The sequence below is a fragment of the Salvelinus sp. IW2-2015 genome, linkage group LG10, assembly GCF_002910315.2.
Source record: "Salvelinus sp. IW2-2015 linkage group LG10, ASM291031v2, whole genome shotgun sequence".
Lineage (NCBI taxonomy): Eukaryota > Metazoa > Chordata > Actinopteri > Salmoniformes > Salmonidae > Salvelinus > Salvelinus sp. IW2-2015.
The window spans coordinates 4,932,766-4,944,803 of NC_036850.1; the positions used below are offsets into that span (position 1 = coordinate 4,932,766).

Here is a 12,038-nt window from a genome sequence, read left to right on the forward strand (position 1 = left end):
CCTAGGAGGGGTGCGTCACTTGAGTGGGTTGAGTCACTGACGTGATCTTCCATTCCAGGTTGGCGCCCACCTTGGGTTGTGCCATGGCGAGATCTTTGTGGGCTATACTTGGCCTTGTCTCAGGATGGTAAGTTGGTGGTTGAAGAATCCCTCTAGTGGTGTGGGGGCTGTGCTTGGCAAAGTAGGTGGGGTTATATCCTTCCTGTTTGGCCCTGTCCGGGAGTATTGTCGGACGGGCCACAGTGTCTCCCGACCCCTCCTGTCTCAGCCTCCAGTATTTATGCTGCAGTAGTTTATGTGTCAGGGGGCTAGGGTCAGTCTGTTATATCTGGAGTATTTCTCCTTCCTATCCGGTGTCCTGTGTGAATTTAAGTATGCCTCTCTTAATTCTCTCTCTCTTTCTTTCTTTCTTTCTTTCTTCTTTCTTTCTTTCTTCTTTCTTCTTTTCTTTCTTTCTTTTCTTTCTTCTTTCTTTCTTCTTTTCTTTCTCTCTCTCGGAGGACCTGAGCCCTAGCACCATGCCTCAGGACTACCTGGCCTGATGACTCCTTGCTGTCCCCAGTCCACCTGGCCATGCTGCTGCTCCAGTTTCAACTGTTTGCCTTTGGCTATGAACCCTGACCTGTTCACCAGACGTCCTACCTGTCCAGACCTGCTGTTTTCAACTCTCTAGAGACAGCAGGAGCGGTAGAGATACTCTGAATGATCGGCTATGAAAAGCCAACTGACATTTACTCCTGAGGTGCTGACCTGCTGCACCCTCGACAACTACTGTGATTATTATTATTTGACCCTACTGGTCATCTATGAACATTTGAACATCTTGGCCATGTTCTGTTATAATCTCCACCCGGCACAGCCAGAAGAAGACTGGCCACCCCTCATAGCCTGCTTCCTCTCTAGGTTTCTTCCTAGGTTCTGGCCTTTCTAGGGAGTTTTTCCTAGCCACCGTGCTTCTACACCTGCATTGCTTGCTGTTTGGGGTTTTAGGCTGGGTTTCTGTACAGCACTTTGTGACATCAGCTGATGTAAGAAGGGCTTTATAAATACATTTGATTGATTGATCATCATGACACCTACATTTTTGTTATGCTCATTTCAGTTAGACTATCGATCATGCCTCCTCTTTTATTAAAGAGACGGAGTCCAGACAGACCTACACTACTTTAGGAAACTTTCTGAACTCACACACACACCCATCAAAATGACCCATCAATCAAAGCTACCAGCTCATCTCAAACACAAGAGCAAATCACATTTCTCCTTTCCTGAAAATGTATCCTATTAAAACCCAGGCCTACCTTTAAATCCTGGCTGTAGGCTATCAGATAGTAGACTACATTAGGATAATGCTAAAACAATGTACCTATCACATGAATTGACAAGGCAGGTTTAAAGGGGATTGGGAGAGAGACATCTATGCAATAGTAGTCTATGAAGATGAAATTGACAACCATAAAAAAAAAGGGAAACAACATGCAACCTGTCCATATCTACACTTTTGTGAAACAATTGGTGCTTAAATTGACACCACATTTACATTTGAATGAGTGTAGGCTTATAGGATATCTTAAGTCTGTGTACCCACTTATATATGTTCAAACGTTTTTTGTCTGTCTTGCATATTCATTGTGATAGTTTACCAAGGCCGAATATACAGGCTAGCATACACATTATGCATTAATAGGCACATATAAATTAGCCTAACTTCTAATTTAGTCTATATATCTTTCTGACTTCACTGTTCCCTTCTGTGCAATTCTCCACTGGCATCTCCACAGACTCACTGGCCTGAGTGGCCTCTCTCACATTCACCTCTCTCTACTCCTTATTGCTCTTGAACGACTAGGCCAATAATGGACTTAAGGAGCCTAACATTACTCCTTATAGGACCTTACACGTTTTGTTTATAGGCAAATTGGCTCTGGCAGCCAAAACAGCCAAATACTCCATCTAAATGTGAATTGATTCTCAACTGTGGTGTGGTTCTAGAGACATAAAGCCCTCTACTTTCATGTCACATAAAATAATTTGACAAATGCAAAATATACACTTGCTGTACACTGTTTTATGCCGTTTTAACACAGTTGCCTCCGACAGTATTTTTCAGTGACAACACGTTTGTTGCGTCCGTCTTCTGTTTACACACAGGCGTTTGGAGACACATATAGCTAATATTCACAGGTAGTAGACTTTGTCTTCTGTCTGTTTTCCGTAAACAAGCGCCGTAACATGTAAATATGGTGCGTGTGGGAACCCTAACCCGATAAAGGTGTGTAGTAATTTAACCTTTCGTTTTTTAGAAAATAATTATGAAAGCTACTTTCCTAGGATCTCTCGAGTGGCACAGCGGTTTAAGGCATTGCATTGCAGCACTAGAGGCTTCACTACAGACCCGACATCGATCCTTGGCTGTATCACAACCGGCCGTGATTGGGAGTCCCATAGGGTGGCACACAATTGTCCCAGCGTCGTCCCGGTTAGGGGAGGTTTGGCCGGGGGGCGGCTTTACATGGCTCATCGCGCTCTAGCGACTCCTTGTGGTGGGCCGGTCACCTGCAGGCTGACCCCGGTCGTCAGGTGAGCGGTGTTTCCTCTGACACATTGTTGCAGCTGGCTTCCGGGTTAAGCAGGCAGGTGATAAGAAGCGGTTTGGCGGGACATGTCCATGATAGCTTGCTATCTAGGGTGACACCCAGCAGTTTATTCTCTTCAACATGCTCAATGAGGTTCAGGGTCGAGCGAGTGATTTGTCCCAAAAATGATGCTTTTAGTTTGCGATATTTAGCAATATCTCTTTTTTTTTAAATAAAAATATATACTTATTTAGAGCTTATATACTCTAAATAATATACTTTTTTTTTTTTGAGGAGGAGAAGAAGCCCTCTTGCTTGCTGAATATAAAAAGGCAACAAAATTGGCAATGAACTAGCAGGGAAGATTGAATGACGAGAGCGTAGGCTACATGTAGCTCTGGTGGGATGTGATCTGGCGGTGATAAATTGATACATTGCAGCACGTTACAAACGTAGCCTTTGAACAGAGGGAAATCCTTTCATTCATTCACACAACAAAACTGTGTCTTGCAGCGCACGGCCTGTCAGTGGCAAAACAGGTGTCCCATAGAACACTTTCTATTGGTTGAACCACATGTTCCATAGGGGAGGCATATGTAAGTACATGGGAAAGTTGGCTAGGATGGAATATAGGAAAACCTGCCAAAACGGTGAATGTTAAATCGGGGGGGGGGGGGGGGGGGGTGCACTATACCCTCCACTGTACTGTAGTGTGCCCAATAAAAAACAAAACAACCCTCCCCAAAACAAAGAAAAAAGTTGCATCCCCTCCCCTATTTGGTCCCCCACAGTAATTTCGAACGGTCTCTTATGGGAGGATATGCCTATATCACAATACATGCTGTGGGTAGTGGTCTAAAATGGACTGTAATGGTCTAGCTATAAGGTCTATAACACTCGTAGTGGTGTAATGGTCCATAATGGTCCGTGTATACATAGTGTCGGGCACCACGCTGTGTAGCTGTATGCTTTGGTTTAACACCCTGCTAGCGTATTTTTTAATATATTTTTTATTTAACCTTTATTTAACTAGGCAAGCAGTATTTGCGCTCTGCTCTGGTCTGTGATTAGTTTGGACTGGTGCCTAATGAATACAAAGGGCCTTATCTGAAGCTGACCTGATCAAACACAGCTTAATAGAGTCCAGCAGCTTCATATTCATGTATGGACAAGGACATTTGTCTTAACCCGCTGGGTTGCTGCAGCTAAATGAGATTTGAACACAATGAAGAACACACTCGAGTGACACGCTTGGCCGGTGTGTGTTGTTGTGTGTGTGCGCCGATTGAAACTGAGGGGTCATGTGCCATCAGGTGCCCCTGAAGATTAGCGGCATGATGCTTCTATGTGTGTGTGTGTGTGTGGTGTGTGTTGTGTGTGTGTGTTGTGTGTGAGTGTGTGTGTGTGTGCGCAGTGGTATAAAGTACATAAGTAAAAATATTTTAAAGTACTACTTAAGTAGTTTTCTTGGAGTATCTATACTTTACTTTTTTTAGGAGTGAAGTAAAAGTATAAGTTGTAAAAAATATAAATTGTAAAGTCAAGTACTTTTTACGCCATACATTTTCCCTGACACCCAAAATACATTTTGAATGCTTAGCATCACAGGAAAATGGTCCAATTCACCCACATATCAAGAGAACATCCCTAGTCATTCCTACTGCCTCTGATCTGGTGGACTCACTAAACACCCATGCTTCGTTTGTAAATGATGTCTGAGTGTTGGAGTGTGCCCCTGGCTATCTGTAAATTTTCAAAACAAGAAAATGGTGTCATCTAGATTGCTTAATATAAGGAATTAGAAATTATTTCTACTTTTACTTATGATGCTTAAGTATATCTAAAACCAAATACTTACTTTTAGTCAAGTATTATTTTACTGGGTGACTTTTACTTGAGTCACTTTCTATGAAGGTATCTTTACGTTTACTCTTTTACTCTTTTTATTGAGTCATTTTTCCACCACTGTGTGTGCTGGCGTTCATGCTTGCGTGTGTGTGGACTGTAGAAGAATTGCCTAGTGGTCAAATCCAACACCTTGGAAATTAAGCCTGTGACTGGGAGTGGATAAGACAACGGGAATAGAAGAAGTAGAGGAGAACAATTGAAGGACAACTTCAACTGAAAACTCGAGAAACAAAACGAACCTCAAAACACTGCTCTGAGACACGCTACCACTTCACATAAACCTCCACTTAGCTTATCACCCTGTGTGTTTGTTTGTGTATGTGTGTGTTTTAGGACAGGCATCTGAGTAACCTTACCTGGAGGCGTCAAAGCTATCGTAGGAACCCACAGTGTAGTGTCGGAAGAGTTTCCTCTTGTCCGAGCGGTCAGCTCTTGTGTCTGTGGAAGAACAGGAGGACCGACAGTCATTGACCACGTCGGTCACCGACCGCATGCATGGCTACAGAAATCAATTCATCAACAGTAATAGAAAGAATGAAAACAAACAGCAGCAACATGCAAACTGTGAAACTCCTGTACAAGAAAGTGCAGCTCTGCAATCCAATCAAATGTGCAAACAAACATAGACATATGGACACACTCCAGTTTTCATTCTAAGGGTACACAACGAATTACAAATGACAAATCGACCCCCAACCCCTACCACCCTGTAGGCACTTCAAGAATATAGATCTGAAAGGATTGGAAAAAGTGACAATGACAACAACATGCTGCAGAAGTGTGCACCACTGAAACACAAATAACTACAATCTCCTTTGGTAAAAAACACAACCCTTAAGCAAGAAATCAACTCAAGCGACCATCAACTGCGTATGCACACACACACTCGCACACGCACACACGCACGCACACACACACACACACACACACACACACACCCACACACACACACACACACAGTTACCTCCAAAACAAACTTTCCTCCCGATAGAGCCAGTTTTTTCCATTTGCACTCTTAAATGTCTCTTCCCTCTTTCTCTCCCTCACTTTATGTCTTTCACATGCGCCCTCTCTCTCACTCTCATTCTTTCAGACACTCTTTCTCTGTCTCTCCCTCGCTCTTCATATCTCTCTCTATCCCTCTCTCTCAGATGCAATCAGTGACAGGGACATGCCTTGAGTGCCCAGAAATGCCCAAATCCACAGTGTCTAGAGAAAAGCCGGAAAACCAGACAGGCAGTCCCACTAAGCGTTAAGGATAGAATCCGGTTTGAGATCTGTGGTTACTGCTGAGAGGAGAACATAATGTAAAGGAGAAGGGGGAGAATAAAGAGAGGAGGGAGGAGAAAGAGATAAATACTACATCACAACAGGCCCACTCCGTAGCAACCACTGGTGTACTGTAGGGAGTTTGTTTCCATGACCACCGATCAATGGAGAAGGTACATGTCTGGTCGCTGTTGAAGGTTTCCTTAGTGTGTGTGTTGTGTGTGTCAACATATCTGAATGTGTGGTTGTGCAGGGAAGTGGTAGAGTAATTGAAGGGTGTGCATCGTGTGTGTGTGTGTGTGTGTGTGTGTGTGTGTGTGTGTGTGTGTGTGTGTGTGTGTGTGTGTGTGTGTGTGTGTGTGTGTGTGTGTGTGTGTGTGTGTGTGTGTGTGTGTGTGTGTGTGATGATGTTGTGTGTGTTTGTGGAAGAGGGGGGATGGTTACGGATTTGCTTACAGTTCAACGTGAAGGGGGGTCTTTGTTGACCTGCATTTCCCTATTTTCTACTTTTCCTCCCCCATCCCTCCCTCCTTTGTTCCCTCCCTCCTACTGACACTAATCTTACACAGTTTGGGGGAGTGGAAAAGACACAAAATGAGCAAGAGAAATGAAAGATTATTTATGAGTAATAAATCATCATTGCAGGGCTTAAAGTATTTGAGGGATTACACGGCACAGGCACGCCAACTATATGATTAAAGTTCTGGAACAAACAGAAACACAGACATGCCAATACAATATTTAATTGTCTTGCAAATGGAGGAGAAAATGTAAACACAAAATAGAGAATAAGGACCTGTGTCTGTGCGTCATTCTCTCTCTCAAAGAAACACCTGCGTGTGTGTGTGTGTGTGTCTTTCCCTCTGTTTTCCTCTCTTTCCACCCACGATGTCCAAGGGTGGACTTAGTGATTTGGATACCCCCAGGCAGAGGCCTGTCTTTTTACTAAAGAAATTGTGTTAACTTAAGTCATTTTTTTGTTCAAATTCAATCTTCTTTCATTTACGTTTCTCTGCTCTGAAATTGTCACATGCGTCGTAAACAACAGGTGTTGACTAACAGTGACATGGTTACTTACGGGCACAACCCAACAATGCAGAGAGAGAGAAAATAGAGAAATAATAGAAAAGTCCTAAAACATAATAATAAAAGTCATAATAAATACACAATGAGTAACGAAAATGTGTGTCAAGAACATCGTCAGGGAAATGACCGGACCAAGGTGCAGCGTGGTGAGCGTACATTTCTTTTTATTATGAATGTTGCCAACAAAACAAGAAACAACAAAAACGAACATGAAGCTTACTAGGGCTACACAGGCCACTAACAAAGTCAACTACCCACAACTAAGGTGGAAAAACAGGCCGCCTAAGTATGATTCCCAATCAGAAACAACGATAGACAGCTGTCCCTGATTGAGAACCATACCCGGCCAAAACATAGAAACAGAAAACATAGAAATAAAGAAACTAGAATGCCAACCCTAGTCACACTCTGGCCTAACCAAAATAGAGAATAAAAGCCTCTCTATGGCCAGGGCGTGACAACGTGGCTATATACACAGGGTACCAGTACCGGGTCGATGTGCAGGGGTACAAGGTAATTGAGGTAGAAATGTACATATAACTAGGAATAAATTGACTAGCCAACAGGATAGATAATAAACAGTAGCAGCAGCGTATGTGATGAGTCAAAAAAGGTAGTGCAAAGAGGGTCAATGCAGATATTCCGTGTAGCTATTTGGTTAACTTTTTAACTAACATTGTAACTAACACATGCCGTGAGGTAGCAGAGAGAACAGTCTATGACTTGGGTGGCTGTAGTCTTTCGCAATTTTTAGGTCCTTCCTCTGAAACCGCCTGGTATAGAGGTCCTAGATTGCAGGGAGCTCAGCCCCAGTGATGTACAGGGCTGTACACACTACCCTATGTAGCACGCCTTGCCAAGGAGTTGCCATAACAAGCGGTGATGCAGCCAGTCAAGATGCTCTCAATGGTGCAGCTGTTCAACCTTTTGAGGATCTGAGGGCCCATGCCAAATCTTTTCAGCCAACTGAGGGGGAAGAGGCGTTGTTGTGCCCTCTTCACGACTGTGTTGATGTATGTGGATCATGATAGATCCTTAGTGATGTGGACACCAAAGAACTTGAAACTCTCAACCTGCTCCACTACAGCCCCATAGATGTGAATGGGGCCGTGCTCGGCCTTCCATTTCCTGTAGTCCACGTTCAGTTCCTTTGCCTTGCTGACGTTGAGGGAGATGTTGAGATGTTGCACCACACAGCCAGGTCTCTGACCTCCTCCCTATAGGCTGTCTCATCGTCGTCTGTGATCAGGCTTACCACTGTCGGTGTCATCAGCAAACTAAATGATGGTGTTGGAGTCGTGCACTGCCACGCAGTCGTGGGTGAACAGGCAATACAGGAAGGAGCTAAGCATGCACCCCTGAGGGGCCCCCGTGTTGAGGGTCAGCTTGGCATATGTGTTGTTGCCTAGCCTCACCACCTGGGGAGCGGCCCGTCAGGAAGTCCAGGCTCCAGTTGCAGAGGGAGGTGCTCAGTCCCAGGGTGCTTAACTTAGTGATGAGCTTGGAGAGCACTATGGTGTTGAACGGTGAGCTGTAGTCAATGAACAGCATTCTCGCATAGGTGTTCCTCTTGTCCAGGTGAGAGAAAGCAGTGTGGAGTGCAATAGAAGTTCTGTGGATTTGTTTGGGCGGTATGTGAATTGGAGTGGGTCCAGGGTGTCTGGGATGATGGTGTTGATGTGAGCCATGACCAGCCTTTCAAAGACTTTCATGGCTACAGATGTCATTTAGAAAGGTTACCTTGGCGTTCTTGGGTACAGGGACTATGGTGGGCTACTTAAAACATGTAGGCTTTACAGGCTGCGTCAGGTAGAGGTTGAAAATGTCAGTGATGGTCTGAGTACGGTCTGAGTTTGCGCATGGTCTGAATACGCGTCCTGATAATACGTCTGGCCCTGCGACCTTGTGAATGTTAACCTGTTTAAAGGTGTAGCTCGGACACGGAGAGCATGGTCACACAGTCCTCCGGAACAGCTGGTGCTCTCATGCATGTTTCAGTGTTGCTTGCCTCGAAGCAGTAGCTGACACTATACATGTCAGCTACTACAGTGACTGAGTTTCAGAGTGGGTGGAAAGGAATAAGTTAGTCCTAAATATTTCTAAAACTAAAAGCATTGTATTTGGGACAAATCATTCACTAAACCCTAAACCTCAACTAAATCTTGTAGTAAATAATGTGGAAATTGAGCAAGTTGAGGTGACTAAACTGCTTGGAGTAACCCTGGATTGTAAACTGTCATGTTCAAAACAGTAGCTAAGATGGGGAGAAGTATGTCCATAACAAATCGCTGCTCTACCTTCTTAACAGCACTATCACTATCAATTGGAAGTGATGCAGACAATTACATTGATGGAAGCTACTCTCTATCTGCAATATTAAAGCTGATCTACCCCCTACAAAAAAACAGCACTATCAACAAGGCAGGTCCTACAGGCCCTAGTTTTGTCTCATTTGGACTACTGTTCAGTCGTGTGGTCAGGTGCCACAAAAAGGGACTTAGGAAAATTGCAATTGGCTCAGAACTGGACTGCACGGCTAGCCCTTGGATGTACACAGAGAGCTAATATTAATAATATGCATGTCAATCTCTCCTAGCTCAAAGTGGAGGAAAGATTGACTTCATCACTACTTGTATTTATGAGAGGTATTGACATGTTGAATGCACCGAGCTGTCTGTTTGAACTACTGGCGCACATCTCGGACACCCATGCATACCCCCACAAGACATGCCACAAGAGGTCTCTTCACAGTCCCCAAGTACAGAACAGACCATGGGAGGCACACAGTACTACATAGAGCCATGACTACATGGAACTCTATTCCACATCAAGTAACTGATGCAAGCAGTACAATTTAATTTATAAAACAGATAAAAATACACTTTATGGAACAGTGGGGACTGTAAAGCAACATAAACAAAAAGACATAGACACATGCATACACACACACACGATAACATATGCACTATACACATAGTGAAGGCACACAGTCTGTTGTGAAGTCTGTGAATATATTGTAATGTTTTAAAAATTTTATAAACTGCCTTAATTTGGCTGGACCCCAGGAAGAGTAGCTGCTGCCAGGCAGCAGCTAACGGGGATCCATAATAAATATAAATACAAATTAATGTTTTTGCAACGTTTCCATGAAACGTGTCTAGAACATAAATATCTTATGTTCTGAGAATATGTCAACCATATTAGCCAGCCTGCCAGCTTAGTGGAGCCTGCCATTAGCACAGTCAGTGTAGTCAGCTCAGCTATCCCCATTGAGACTGTGTCTGTGCCTTGATCTTGGTTGGGCAAAACTAAACATGGCGGTGTTCGCTTTAGCAATCTCACTGGAATAAAGGCCTCCTTTCCTGCCATTTTTGAAAGAGATTGTGATATCTCACATCTCAAAATAGGGCTACTTAATGTTAGATCCCTCACTTCCAAGGCTGTTATAGTCAATTAACTAATCACTGATCATAATCTTGATGTGATTGGCCTGACTGAAACATGGCCTAAGCCTGATGAATTTACTGTGTTAAATGAGGCCTCACCTCCTGGTTACACTAGTGACCATATCCCCCGTGCATCCCGCAAAGGRGGAGGTMTRYCTYACATTTARGATAGCAAATTTSAATTTACAAAAAWAAAATMACGTTTTCGTCTTTTGAGCTTCTAGTCATGAAATCTATGCAGCCTACTCAATCACTTTTTATAGCTACTGTTTACAGGCCTCCTGGGCCATATACAGCGTTCCTCACTGAGTTCCCTGAATTCCTATCGGACCTTGTAGTCATGGCAGATAATTTTCAAATTTTTGGTGACCACAAAAGGCTTTCGGAGCCATCATCTACTCAGTGGGTTTTGTCCAACATGTCTCCGGACCCATTCAATGCCACAGTCATACTCTGGACCTAGTTTTGTCCCGTGGAATAAATGTTGTGGATCTTAATGTTTTTKCTCATAATCCTGGACTACCGGACCACCATTTTATTATGTTTGCAATCGCAACAAATAATCTGCTCAGACTCCAACCAAGGATCATCAAAAGTCATGCTATAAATTCTCGGATAACCCAAAGATTCCTAGATGCCCTTCAAGACTCCCTCCACCTACCAAAGGACGTCAAAGTACAAAAATCAGTTAACCACCTAACTGAGGAACTCAATTTAACCTTGCACAATACCCTAGATGCAGTCTCACCCATAAAAAGCATTGGTCATAAGAAACATGGTATACAGAAAATACCCGAGCTCTGAAGCAAGCTTCCAGAAAATTGGAACGGAAATGACGCTACACCAAACTGGAAGTCTTCCGACTAGCTTGGAAAGACAGTACTGTGCAGTATCGAAGAGCCCTCACTGCTGCTCGATCATCCTATTTTTCCAACTTAATTGAGGAAAATAAGAACAATCCAAAATGTATTTTTGATACTGTCGCAAAGCTAACTAAAAAGCAGCATTCCCCAAGAGAGGATGGCTTTCACTTCAGCAGTGATAAAATCATGAACTTCTTTGAGGAAAAGATCATGATCAATGGAAAGCAAATTACGGACTCCTCTTTAAATCTGCATATTCCTCCAAAGCTCAGTTGTCCTGAGTCTTCACAACTCTGCTAGGACCTAGGATCAAGGGAGAGACTCCAGTTTTTTAATACTATACCTCTTGACACATTGATGAAAATAATCATGGCCTCTAAACCTTCAAGCTGCATACTGGACCCTATTCCAACTAAACTACTGAAAGAGCTGCTTGCTGTGCTTGGCCCTCCTATGTTGAACATAATAAACGTCTCGCTATCCACCGGATGTGTACCAAACTCACTAAAAGTGGCAGTAATAAAGCCTCTCTTGAAAAAGCCAAACCTTGACTAAGAAAATATTTTAAAAAATGAATCGGCCTATATCGAATCTCCCATTCCTCCCATTTTTTTTTGAAAAATCTGTTGCGCAGCAACTCACTGCCTTCCTGAAGACAAACAATGTATACGAAAGAGAGACTGGAAACCCAAATTAGTCTACACGGACAGGTTCTGGCCTGGTTTAGATCTTATCTGTCGGAAAGATATCAGTTTGTCTCTGTGGATGGTTTGTCCTCTGAAAAATCAACTGTAAATGTTCGTGTTCCTCAAGGCTCCGTTTTAGGACCACTATTGTTTTGACTATATATTTTACCTCTTGGTGATGTCATTCGGAAACATAATGCTAAC

At 43.3% G+C, this 12,038-nt stretch overlaps 1 pseudogene; it reads right to left on the reverse strand.

The window, feature by feature from the left end:
* The window catches only part of LOC111969085 (SH3 and multiple ankyrin repeat domains protein 2-like), a 177,374-nt pseudogene that overhangs the window by 88,007 nt on the left and 77,329 nt on the right, over nt 1-12,038 (reverse strand).